This window comes from Stegodyphus dumicola, chromosome 7, assembly GCF_044657685.1.
Source record: "Stegodyphus dumicola isolate Sdum_Otavi_A_Nest chromosome 7, ASM4465768v1".
NCBI classification, from domain to species: Eukaryota; Metazoa; Arthropoda; class Arachnida; order Araneae; family Eresidae; genus Stegodyphus; species Stegodyphus dumicola.
Window position 1 is genome coordinate 28,531,479 of NC_140774.1, and position 13,026 is coordinate 28,544,504.

The 13,026-nt window shown below is 28.4% G+C and overlaps 1 protein-coding gene across 3 annotated transcripts in view; it reads left to right on the forward strand.

The window, feature by feature from the left end:
- The window catches only part of LOC118185960 (prolyl 4-hydroxylase subunit alpha-1-like), a 139,442-nt gene that overhangs the window by 7,021 nt on the left and 119,395 nt on the right, over nucleotides 1-13,026 (forward strand). The window contains exon 1 of one of the 3 annotated variants that reach the window (XM_085820016.1): nucleotides 4,246-4,450. The exons of the other annotated variants lie outside the window; for them this stretch is intronic. The gene's annotated coding sequence lies outside the window, so the exon portion shown is untranslated. Of the gene's footprint in view, nucleotides 1-4,245; nucleotides 4,451-13,026 lie in introns of those variants that run through there. 3 annotated transcript variants of the gene reach the window in all.

The window sequence follows — 13,026 nt, forward strand, 5'->3', positions numbered from 1 at the left end:
ATATTTCTGTTTCAGTTTCTGGATAATGGAAATAAAACTCTGGAATTTTTCTTTCTTAACGAGGAATTTTTCCTTATGAATGTCACCAGGATCATAATTTAGTTGTTATTCGTAATCTGCATTCAAAATTTTTGAAGCAATAAAAAAGGTACAACAAAAATATGTAACTGTTGAAATCACGAACGATTTCTTTAAGCAGTTTATCTAAAGTAAAAACTCTTTTTCCTCAATTTAATTTCGTATGGCAATTTAGAATCTAATTATTTTCCTCCTGCCTCGACGATCCAGCTGACTGATTCCTATAAAATAGAGTTTAACTAAAAAATGGCGCCTCTAAAAATGCGACGTCCGGAGCGGACCACCTACTCTAGACACGCCACTGACTCTATCTCCATAAACTATGGTTTGCTTACAGACTGAGTTTTATGTACAGATAATTACATGCTTTGATCCAATGAAGAGTCACAGTTACAAATTCGAAAGTTAAGCAGAAGAACAATAAAGTTTTGCTATGAAGGGGGAAATACAGGTGATATATTTTAACCCAAAGGGCTATTAATTTCGTTTTGGCATTTTGCGTTGAAAGGTTTAAAATGTCGGTTCACTTTTCAAATTGTTGCCACCAAATATTATCGCCCTGTGTTTAAGAAATTAAATAATGAAGAATCTGCACATATGTATGTTTCTCGCACTCTGATAAAACAACGGTGCCTAGAGCCATCAAATTTGGAATAATGTAATCTTCCAACGAATATGGGCATCTGGAAGCCCTAATTTAGAATTTGAAATTTGTTTTATTATCTATTTCATATTTTGTAACACTTCAACGAGTTTTTGGTCAACAAACTCAACGCTTTCAAAGCGAGCAATAGCAAAAACTCTACAGGGAAAAAAAAAAAAAAAAAAAAAAAAAAAAAAAAAAAAAAAAAAAACGTTTTTATCTCCAGCGCGCGAGACTCTGTATCGGAAAGTCTAAAGATATGCTCATTTTAAAATTATTTTGCGATATTTCTGTTGAACTGAATTTTATGGTTTAAGTGCAAAGAACATGATATTTAATAAGAAAAGGTTAAAAAAAAGTCCCTTTGGGCGTAATATAAAATCTGGAAGCTTTCAGTTTTTTTTTTTTTTTTTTTTTTAAATTTTTTTTTAACTAATGTTACTGGAAATAAAATTTGATGTATTCATGAGACAAAACGCAATCATCTACTTCGGTTTGAGAAGGTTTCCCAAGGTCTTAAATACGTCGATCTCAGAAATATCTGGTAAAGACCATACTGTTTATAGAAAAGGGATACTTTACAAAGACTTTACTCTTAAGGAATGGATGGTAAACTGTATATTTTATAATGACAGCCTTCTGAAGACACTTCAGCCCTTAGGTCTAAAAAATCTCAGCTTGGCTTCTGCTGCACGACAATTGCTGTTACCACACGGTTCTGTTTCCGTCAAGCACTTTTCAGCGAAGAAAGGGCTATAATTCATAACTCCCGCTCCTTATCCACCAGATTTGGCATCTGAAGAGTAATTTTTTCTTTCTTTAAAGTGAGCTCTGAACTCAGAAGTCCTTATTTAAATTGCACTGATGAGATTCAGAAATTAACAATATTTCAAAAGGTAAATCAAGCAACTATACGAAAATACCATGCATTATAAAGACTTACAAGAATCCTATATTGAAGGCTAAGAACTAAGAACTTTGTTTTCTTCAGGTGCTGATTTTGTACGAAATTTGTTCTAAAACTTAAAGACGCACTGTGTTTAACATTGATACTACTCCACCGATGAACGATGGTAATTCAACATTCTTAAATGATAATACGAGAGAGCTTGTGAGTTAATTGTTTATTACATTTAAGGTGAAAATAATTATTTCACGATGCCTCCCAAGAAGATTGTTGCCTCAGATAGTGCTGCAAAGAAAAATAAGGAAGCCATGGCCGTTGAAAATAAGAAAGAAATCATAGATAAACATAAGCGTGGTGTAAGAGTGACGGATTTGGCGAAGACTTACGGGCCTTTCGATATCGACGATCTACACTGTTCTGAAGAAGCAGAGAGAAATTAAGAAACTTGGTGTAGCCAAAGGAGTTACCATTACTTTCAAGCACCGTCCAGAACTCCTAGAAGATGTTGAGAAGCTGTTGTTGTTGTGGATTAACGAGAAACAGTTAAAAGGTCGGTGTCGGAAGCTATCATAAAGGTAAACTACGGTTATATTACTTACCAGTGTTATTTATTAGAAAAATTGATTTTTATGTTGATATTTTTGAGGGTGCGGAACGGATTAATTGGATTTCCATTATTTTGAATGGGGAAGTTTGTTTCTAGATACGAGAATTTCTCTATACGAACTCGATGCTGGAACGAATTAAAATCGTATCCACTGTACTTACTTACATATCATTTACTTTGGTTAATTCAAAGCTTATTCGAATTTGTCATGTGAAGCTTTATAATTAAATTTTTTGTACCTTAAAGGAATTGTATCCTTTCAGTTAACATGTAAAAAGGTAAAATAAATTCCTCAGATACGATCATGCTTGGGAAAGTGTCCAAATTCTGGAAAATGTCTGGAATTGGGGTTCTCTCATAATTTCAGGGAGGATTACAGTCAAACTTTTATTTACCTTTTGAAGTATTCAGTTTTAGTTTATGAATATAAAAATATCTGATGTTGACACAACATGATTTCCTGTACGACCATTATACATAATTATACATATTTTATGCTGCACTTCATTTAAACTTATATCCTCGAACTTCATCGAAGTGCATTTTCACTGGTTTCGTGACTATTAGTTGGTTTTAACATATTTATGTGTAATTTTAGAATTTTAGATTGTTTGAATTTCTTTCATATCTTTGTGGATTTAGTTCTAAATTTCTTTATTTTTATCTATAATCTCATACACAGAGACTTTTATCTCTATTATGACTTTAGTCTCACATTCCAGTCCATTAGGACTCTTGTTTGATCTCTCAAACTTAGGAGAAAATATTCTCATCTCTTCTACAACTGTTAAATTTTCTCTTCTGGGAATCTCTTTTAATGTGTTTTTACGTGAAGTGCCTTCAGGGCAACATTTTCATTGAGCCGGACACATTGCGAAATTCGCAATATCGCGGCGTATCTTTGTCTATACTGATAGTTTTTAGTTCAGTTGATTTTGGAGTATTGTGATATTTCCCTGCTAGCTTCGCTCTTTAGTTGCGCTTTGTATTGCACTGCGTGTAACATTCTCAGCAATTGGAAGTGGTAACTACTGGTTGTGCTCTGTCATACTGAGAAGAGCTGTACGAGTATTTTTGTAAACTTTCAGGACTGTAAAGTGTTTTGACTTGGTAAAATTAATTTTGTCCAGCTATTATCGGTTCTGCGTGCATTCCATCCATTACGAACCCGTACGCACGTAATAGTATTCATATTAATGATTCTATCAGCTTATATTTAACGAAAACCGGCGATTATTCTTTTATGATGCGGGTACCCATAACCCGTTTCGATTTATTACTGTTTCTTCACTGTTTTCGAATCGTGAAATCTGCCGAAATGATTTCTTCTTTCGGGTCACGAAGTGGAGAAGGATCATTATCCATCTTCCTTTTGTTTTCAGAGGAATCTCTCCCGTTTTCTTTTGTCTGTTTCTTTCTTAATTAAAACTGTGCGATTTTTAGCTCCCCATTTCTCGAAGTCGTATGAATCAAAAAAGTAATTCAGATTTTACATGATTCTTAGTTTGAACCAATAATTTCTTTAAGTAATAAATTAGTAATAACCAATACTTATTGTTTTATATTATGTTAAATGCAGAATTTGAAATTAATTTAAACAAAAGACATTAACATCGTCAACAGAATGCAACCAGAATATAGAGAAATTTTAACAAATAATACAGATAGTCAGATATGCGAAATATTTCGTTCAATTTACAGCTTTCCAAATCGTATTAAAATATTACCAAACAAGGTACTTTAGCCGTTTTTTTTAATCAGCGTCTGATGATATATAATGTATTAAAATAAAAATTCTAATTTAAATTTCAAGCATTCAAAACTAATTAATATAATATTTAATAGTATAGAAATGTTATAATTCTTCGGCAAGTCATTGCTACAGCTGCTATTCTATTCGTTCTACTTTATTAAATTCAATTATCACCTATAGATGGCGTTACTATAGATAGAAAACATTAAACATGTCCTACAGCTGACGAAGAATGATATTCATATGTTGTTCGCCTACGCGTTTGTTAGATCACATTCAGTTCCCTTTCGTAAAACGTTACTAGCTTTCTCTCTCCCTTCCAGCCAAGGTCAAAGTTCAAAAGCGATCGTCTGGTAGTTCAGAAACGTCAGACTTGTAGGCAACTCACGACCCCTTTTATCAAAGGCGTTCCCATTCTTAATTCCGGCTTTAGCAACCGGGCTTTCGCTTGCCAAACTTTTTGTAAGTAATTTTTCATTTCCCTTTCATTTATGTATTTATCATATCCTCTAGAATACAACTTATCCCATTCTATTAGTTAATGTATAAGTGTTTTGTTAACGGCTCAGTTAAACACGAATAGGTAACATTTATTTTTTGATTGAATTCTAAAAAAAAAAGAAAAAAATTGAAAGTTTTAAAATCTCCCCTTTGTTAAAAACGTAATAATTACGAAATTTAAAATTTACTTAGATTCCAAAGTGCACAATTGTAAAGCCAGGTGCACAAAAATACTTTTGTGTTTTTTAAAAACCGTTTGAGCAAGTTCTCCAAGATTTTCAGAAAACGCGAGAATTAAAAATTCTTAATTATAGGGAGATAAATTAAGTATTAACTAATAGAAACTTTAATATTGTTCTTATTATTTCACTTCATTTTTACTCGGAATTTTATTGCTTTAAAATGTGTTGTTCCGGTTAATTTCAAGATGCTGTAAAGATGTATCTATTTAATGAAATCATTGTTTTGTATTCAAATTACTCTAAATAGAATAACTAGTTCCCTAGACTAATTATAAATAACAGTTCCATAACAAATTTAAATAGCAATAAAATTATATTGTAAATTACACATAGTACTTCCATAATTAAATAATATTTTTAGCATTCACATTTTATAATAGTAGTATATAAAAATATAGATTATGTGTAACATTTGAGAATTCATTTCTTTTCGAATATAAATTTCTAACTTATTTAAATCTGCGTAATATATTACCATTTTAAATCGTAGCCGAGTGGATAAGACAATTGAACGCTAGTAATTCAACCCAAATTTAAATCCTGGTAATTGGGCTGGCTACTTAGGTGTTTTCATAGTTTTTTCTGTGTGTAACATAAATACAGATCAGTTTTCTTTAGAAAGGTCGTCCACAAAGATTTTCTGTTCCTTATGAAGATTCTCTCATATGCTTTATTGTATGCTATTAAGATAACAAAAATTTTAAAACTTGAAGAAATAAATATGTTAAAAAAATAAAAAAGGTTCATTAATAAAGTTAGTAATTAAAAAAGATCTTATTAAAAACATAATTTAGATACAAATGACGGCAGACCTGCAGGTAACTTGCATTATATAAAAAAATGAAAATTACTTTGGTATGAAAATGATTTTTCGCGGTCTATTATCAGATTATTACTTTATTCCGTTTGCAAGTAAAAACTACAAACTATACACCGAGTCAAAAAAAAAAAAAAAAAAAAAAAAAAAATTACCTCTCTTATTCTCCCATTCTGCTGAGCGATTGACAAAATTTAACTTTTCGTTTTTCTCGAAAGCACGACTTCGGATATGCATTAGATTTACATATAGCATTGTGTAACACAGGTATTTTGACACAAAATCGGAATTTTTTTAAATGACGTACCGATTTTTTCCACATATCGATCCTGCGGCTCAAATTATGCCAAACTGCTAAGCTTAGTAAAATTCGCGTGGCTACTTTTTAAAAAATTCGGTCTCCAAATTTTAGCTCTTCAATGTTAATTGAATTTGGAATATATTTATTAATATCACTTTTTTTGTTTATTAAACTTACTTGATTCCTTCTTTCACAATTCGGAATTTAGTTTCAATCTAAACAAAATTGCACATTATATATATGCAAAAAATTTAAACAAATTTAAATTCTTAACAATTACGTATAAAAGTAAAAAGGTAAAAAAGCAAATTTAAATTCTAAAAAAAGGAAAAAAGCCAAAATAATTTAAAATAATTTAAAAATATGCAAACATGTAAAAGATTTAATTCTCAAACTAATCTACAATATCATTTAAATTCAGAAGCATAAGCAAATCAAGTGCAAAATCTATCCATGAAAATAAATCTACTAATTTAATAAATTAAAATTAAATTAAACAATTTTTTTAAAAAATGCATATGTGAATGATCGTAGAGTAGGCAGGAGACAGACTTATCAAGGGGAAGTTGCCTCCAAACCTAACTCTCCAATCATTCAATTCGTCTTTCGTCATTCATGTAGGCAAGGGTAAAAGTCAAAACCAAAAGTAATTCCAATAAAGTGGTACCCTTAGAAATTAACATTTAAGAATTAAAGTTCAAAAAGGAAAATAATAATTAAGTCTTTTGAGAAACAAGCAAGTATAGTCAAGAATTAAACTTTTTCTTAAAAAATTAATTTTTTTAAATTAATTTTTTATAAAATAAAAAAATCTAGAAACCAATGTATTTTAGAAATCCTTGTCTACAGAAACTTCCCCTACACGAATATGCATATCAATAAAAAGAAACTATAAAAGAACTATACATAATCCATATAAACCAATAAGAAATAAAAAAAAACAAAAAGAACTAATTCACAATTTTTAAAATAAATATATATTTAAAAATATAATTTCATATTTAGAAAATACTTAGATACTACATAAAAATATTTAAAAAAAAATACTTAAAGCAAGTAAATAGTAAGTTTTAATTCTAACTTACCTACTAATGAATGTTGGGGTCTGCAAAAGTGTTGTGAAAGAGAAGTAAGTGTTTTCTTCAAATTATATAGATGGCGCTTATGTAGGTAAAGTTGAGTGTCAAGCTGCTATCTTTGTTATAGTAAAAAATTTTTTGTAAATATAAATATTAATTAAATTAAATTAAAAATCCTAAAGGTAGTAATATCAATTACGTAGGGAGTTAAGTAACTGAGCCAATTAAGAGATGTATGTTTGCTTGAAGGAAATTAAAGTGAAGTGGTATGTGAAAAAAAATGTAAACTGTTTGTAATTTGAAATGTGTTTTCTGTTGAAAAACTGTGAAAATTGTTAAAAAAATTAAGTGAAAGATATTTTGTGTGAAAATTGCAAAAAATTAAAGTAATTAAGAAAAACTGAAATGTTTTAATATTAAAGTTTTAAAGTAAAATTTCCCAACATTTTTTTGAAATGAAGTCCTTAAAAAACTAAAAATTCCCAGAAATTTTTCAAAAATTCCTTTAGGAAGTTAAATAAAACTTAAATTTGATGAAAGAAAATATTAAAAGTTTAATGAACTTGATTTAATTGGTATATCAAAACTTAACTAAATACTGGCTAAAGTATGGAAAATTAGAAGAAGAAGATTAAAATCTTCACTCAATTCGGGCTGTGATTGAGACTTTTGAAAAGAGTTGGCCCTTTATTAGTAAAAGGAAAGAATCCAGTATTGATTAAATATACATATTTACAAAATATTTACAATAAAAATTTACAATAATTTCTCTACCCTTTTATATCCTTCATTACCCTCCAGTAAAGGTTTAAGGTAATGTTATCATATCCAAAAGAGCCAAAAAATTATAAAGTCAAGGCCTGCCTTTTTAATATATAAATTAATAAATTTTGGTGGTACTTGGTTATCAACTTGTACATTAATTAGTTTTATGATTTCTTCCTTTAAATCGTCATTTTCAGTACATATATTTTTTATTCTGATAATTTGGCTATGAAACGTTTTTTTATTACTTTTCTAGAGATATTAGAGTTCCAATTAATTAGTTTAATAGTAGGAAAATGGAAATTCCTTGTTTTATCAAATAATTTAATTTTGTTGTGTTTAATAATTTGCAGGTCTAGGAATTCAATAGTATCTTGATTCGTATTCGTTTTATTAAGTGTTAAACTATTTGAGTAAATTTTGAATTTCTCAAAAGTAGAATTATTATTGAAAGTTATAATATCATCTATGTATCTAAAAGTGTGAGCAAATAGCTTTAATTCATTTTTATTTAAACTGAGGGCCAACTCTTTTCAAAAGTCTCAATTATAGCCCGAATTGAGTGAAGATTTTAATCTTCTTCTTCTAATTTTCCATACTTTAGCCAGTATTTAGTTAAGTTTTGATATACCAATTAAATCAAGTTCATTAAACTTTTAATATTTTCTTTCATCAAATTTAAGTTTTATTTAACTTTTTAAAAGAATTTTTGAAAAATTTCTGGGAATTTTTAGAGGTTTTTTAAGGACTTCATTTCAAAAAAATTTTGGGAAATTTTACTTTAAAACTTTAATATTAAAACATTTCAGTTTTTCTTAATTACTTTAATTTTTTGCAATTTTCACACAAAATATCTTTCACTTAATTTTTTTAACAATTTTCACAGTTTTTCAACAGAAAACACATTTCAAATTACAAACAGTTTACATTTTTTTTTCACATACCACTTCACTTTAATTTCCTTCAAGCAAACATACTAACTCCCTACATAATTGATATTACTACCTTTAGGATTTTTAATTTAATTTAATTTAATTAATATTTATATTTACAAAAAAAATTTTACTATAACAAAGATAGCAGCTTGACACTCAACTTTACCTACATAAGCGCCATCTATATAATTTGAAGAACACACTTACTTCTCTTTCACAACACTTTTGCAGACCCCAACACTCATATAGTAGGTAAGTTAGAATTATAACTTACTATTTACTTTCTTTAAGTATTTTTAAAAAAATTTTTTTATGTAGTATCTAAGTATTTTCTAAATATGAAATTATATTTTTAAATATATATTTATTTTAAAAATTGTGAATTAGTTCTTTTTGTTTCTTTTTTTTTTTTTTTTTTATTTCTTATTGGTTTATATGCATTATGTATAGTTCTTTTATAGTTTCTTTTTATTGATATGCATATTCGTGTAGGGGAAGTTTCTGTAGACAAGGATTTCTAAAATACATTGGTTTCTAGATTTTTTTATTTTATAAATAATTAATTAAAAAAATAATTTTTTTTATTATTAATTTAATAAATTAAATTAATTTATAAAAAATTAATTTTTATAAAAGATTTTAAATTTAGAAAAAGTTTAATTCTTGACTATACTTGCTTGTTTCTCAAAAGACTTAATTAGTATTTTCCTTTTTGAACTTTAATTCTTAAATGATAATACTAGGTTTGGAGGCAACTTACCCTTGATAAGTCTGTCTCCTACCTACTCTACGATCATTCACATATGCATTTATTAAAAAAATTGTTTAATTTAATTTTAATTTATTAAATTAGTAGATTTATTTTCATGGATAGATTTTGCACTTGATTTGCTTATGCTTCTGAATTTAAATGATATTGTAGATTAGTTTGAGAATTAAATCTTTTACATGTTTGCATATTTTTAAATTATTTTAAATTATTTTGGCTTTTTTCCTTTTTTTAGAATTTAAATTTGCTTTTTTACCTTTTTACTGTTATACGTATTTGTTAAGAATTTAAATTTGTTTAAATTTAAATTTCATTCCTTGCAGCAATGGCGCAAAGAATATTTAATTAAATATGTATTTAAATTAAATTTTTTTAAATTAAACTCAATTTATTCTTATGAAACAATATATAAATAAAAACATGCTGTCTTCTTCTGCAGAAATATTTAAGAGTGGCAAAAATTTCTAGAATATAACATTTTTATCTTCTTTTATGTGTGTAGCAAGGACAATAAATAAAAAAGGATTTTAAATGTGTTATATGTATCGTTGTCGGTACTGCATAATAAATTTCTTAAACTGTTGTTTACATTTGAAAAAATCCCTAATTATTATCAAAAACCCTCCTTTTTAATCAAAGCAAAATATATTCTTACGTAAACATAGAATTTAGAGTAAATGCATTTTTTAAAGTCAAGATATGATTTGCCAAAACTTGAATTCTAATTTTTACAACTAGTCTTCGGTGAGCTTCTGGTTTTCCTAGTTTAGAAATCGCCTATAACTTGGTTGGTTATTTAAATAGGCTTCATTTCTCATTTTTTCAAAAAAATAGAGCAGTAGATTTGGAGGTATGGTTTGGAGCCTTATTCTGATGGAACTTAACGCAGTGAAGATTTTTTGGATAAAGAGATGGAATTTTAAAAATAGTCGTTAAAACATACATATAATAGTAATCCGAATTAGTTTTGACATTTTTTTCTTTTTTCTTTATTTAAATTTTTCCATTATAAAAGAATACAGTCATAACCGTAAAACCTTTCGAAAAACATTTCTTATTTTCTCTGAACCAATATATTAAGTCTTTTCCTCCTCATTTTCGGTAGTAAATCGATCTTTTTTAATTACAATCAGATAAGTATATCCAAGCCTCATCAATTGTAACTATTCCATTTTTCACCTGCCAAATAAATTTCATTTAATCTGCACATAGTCTTACGCTGAGAAGCATGTTTCGACGTTAGGCGATGAACTTCATTTTTTTTATTTGTTTTGTTTTGTTTTGTTTTTGTTTTGATTAGCTTTAAATCAGATTTATAATTTTTTCACAGTTCCTACATATACAGTGTCTCAAAAAAGTGATGGGACACTTGTGCTTTACGAAAGGAAACTGCAATAAAATAAATTTAAAAAACATGTAAAATTTTTTGTGGGTGTGTTTCATACTTAAATTTAGTAACAATTATTACATAACATACATTTTCTCAAAATATTAAAATATTAATTTAATAAAAATACAATTGTTTAGAACGGAGCAGAAAATGGCTCACTTAAGTGATGGGACACTTAGTTTTCCATCAAATATTTATCCAAAAATTGTACTTTTTAAAAGGTTTTAATATTTTGTTGGATTTCCTTTTACTTTTAAAACATGATTTAATCTTCTTGGGATGGATTCGACTAATTTTTTTGTGATTTCTGGAGTGATTTTACCCCATTCTTCTTGAAGCACCGATTTTAATTGTTGTTTTGAAGAAATGGTGTGTTTGCGAATTCTTGATTCCAATTCTCGCCAATTATTCTCTATGGGATTTAAGTCTGGAGATTGTGGTGGTGTTTTTATTATTTCAGGATAGTTATACAGCAGCCAGAGTCTAACGTTCAAAGCACTGTGCTTGGGATCATTGTCCTGGTAGAATTTAAAATCGTTATGAAGGTTCAATTTTCGTGCTGAAGATTTCAAATTTTGATTTAAAATGTCAATATACTTGTACTGATCCATTATACTGTCAATAAAAACAAGATTACCAACTCCAGCGGACGACATACACCCCCATACCATAACTCCTCCTCCACCATGTTTTACTGTTGGCACCAAGTTCTGTTTGCGAAATTCTTCCCTGGGTTTTCTCCACACCAAGATTCTACCGTCAGAACCAAATACATTAAATTTACTCTCATCAGCAAATATAACCTCATTCCAGTAATCAGAATTCTTATTTATGTTGGATTTTGCGAAAGCCAGTCTGAGTTTTCTATTCTTTTCACTTACGAAGAATTTTTTCCTGGCTGCTCTACCGTCATATCCAGTAGATCGAATTACTCTTCTAATAGTCTCAGAATTAACAATTACTCCATATAATGCTTGTAAATCAGCAGCAACTTTAGGAGCACTCATTCTTGGATTTTTTTTTTAAATATTTCGAACGATAATTCGCTTTATTCCATTGGATAGCTTTGATGGTCGGCCAGGTCTTCTTTTATCCTGAATCATATGATTCTTTTTATATCGTTTAATGATATTGAAAACTGTTGAATGACTGAAGTTAACTGTTTCAGTAGTTTCTCTAATAGATTTTCCACGTTCAATATGCAAATTAATAACTAATTTTCGAATTCCAGGCAAAGTTTCTTTTCGTTTAGCATTCATGTCTGCACAGAGCTAAAAAAACACAAAAATTCCAAAACAAACTGGAGATAAATACTGCAGACGATTTTATAAATTATTGGCAATTGCTTTTGAGTAAAAATAAATACCCCAAAAGATATTTTTATTGCTTACTTCAGACGATTTTTGTTGCATAGTACGTAGTGTCCCATCACTTAAGTGAGCCATTTTCTGCTCCGTTCTAAACAATTGTATTTGTATTAAATTAATATTTAATTATTTTGAGAAAATGTATCTTATGTAATAATTGTTACTAAATTTAAGTATGAAACACACCCACAAAAAATTTTACATGTTTTTTAAATTTATTTTATTGCAGTTTCCTTTTGTAAAGAACAAGTGTCCCATCACTTTTTTGAGACACTGTATATTTAAAGATTTTGCAGTAGCTCTTTGGGGGAAGGGCTGGATTTTCCTTTAAAACATAAGATGCGACTTAAATAAGAGATGTATGTACCCTTGTTGAGTATCTACTTTTTGGCTTTAGATGTAAACTTTTGAAGTTTCTTGGTACTAATTATGTCACTTATTTTACGTTTAGAAATATTAAAACCATGCTTTTCACATATTTATTTAATAATTGAATTAGAGTATTTCTGTTCGGAAAACGCAAAAATATAGCCTTCGATCCACTGTTTATTTTTCAGCTGCATTTTAAAGAAAAGAATATTTTTAATGCTGCAGACGATAATGAAACCTTATTCCAATTTGATGCCAGTCACGTTTGCATTTAAAATTAATATTTAAATTCCTGGAGAAAATCAAAATTGTTACAAAAATGTGTAAGCACCCTTTGTATGTGAGTCAGCTTATTCTATTTAATGAGAAATCATAGACTACGATATGGACGTTCGAATTCAGTTGTCTGTTCTGGTAAGTTAAAAATATCCACAAATTGTGGGACTTTACATCTGAAGCACAAGTTGAGCTTTTATGTTTAAATTGAGAGTAAATTAAAAAAA